The sequence below is a fragment of the Otolemur garnettii genome, unplaced genomic scaffold, assembly GCF_000181295.1.
Source record: "Otolemur garnettii isolate 467f Iridium unplaced genomic scaffold, OtoGar3 scaffold00043, whole genome shotgun sequence".
Lineage (NCBI taxonomy): Eukaryota > Metazoa > Chordata > Mammalia > Primates > Galagidae > Otolemur > Otolemur garnettii.
The window spans coordinates 5,504,562-5,505,650 of record NW_003852438.1 but is presented as its reverse complement, the minus strand read 5'-3'; positions in this window follow the sequence as shown (position 1 = coordinate 5,505,650).

Sequence of the window (1,089 nt, the reverse complement as noted above, 5' to 3'; positions counted from 1 at the left end):
AAAAAAAAAAAAAAAAAGAAAAGAAAAGAAATTAGGAAGGCTGCTTGACTTGAATGCATCTTTCAGAGAGTCACAATTGTGCAGTTCAGCCAGTTCCATTTGGTACATTGTATCCACATTTTCAATGTCAGTAGAAAATGGGTTACAGAAAAGCTGTATGTCCTGTTCATGGAGATGAAGCTCTTTAAATCTAAATTGGAACTCCTTTTGCAACCTTTCCAGTGAATCCACACGTTTTGTTTGGGAATGCAACCAATGGTTTTTCCGCTAACAGATTCTGAGTTGTAGGAGATGGCAGAAATTTTCCTCCTTCCTTGTTTGATGAGGAGGCCTAATTTTACTTCAGATGCTTTCATGTGTGATTGCATATCACAGATGAGCTTCCTCCTTCCTTGAAGTTGCACATTGAAACTGTTGAGTAGCTCTGTTACATGTGTCAGAAAGGCAAGGTGCCATTTCCATTCTGCATTATTGAGCTCTGGTACTTGTTTTTTGAAAGCAGAAAAGCTGTAATTTGTGGAAGTCATAGAAATGACTTCAAATGTTTCAAAACTCTCTCAACTCAGCCAATGGACTTCTGTGTGGTACAGAACATGTTCATAGGCAACATTTAGCTCAGACAGAAATTCCTGAAATTGTCTATGGTTTAGTGCATTAGCTCTAATGAAGTTAACATAAGATACCACAATTTTCATGACAGAGTCCCACTTCAGTGATTTACTACACAGCGCTTGTTGGTGGATGAGGCAGTGTAGGGCTATTGGATGAGAATGATTATGTTTGTCCATCTCTTGGTCAATGTGAGCAATTACTCCTTTTTTAGACTCTCACCATGCTAGGAGCACCATTAGTTGTCACATTGGCTAGTTTAGCCCAGTCCAGCTTCAAACTATTTAGTTTGGCAAAACTTTTCATAGATATCCTCTCCTGTAGTTGTTCCTTGTATGCTTTGCAGTGCAGCAAGCTCTTCTGTAACTTCAAAATAGTCGTTTGTCCCACAAATAAAGATTAGAAGTTGTGCAGAATCACGAACATCACTACTTTTGTCGAGTGCCAAGGAAAAATCGGAAAGTTTTTTTTTTTTTTTTT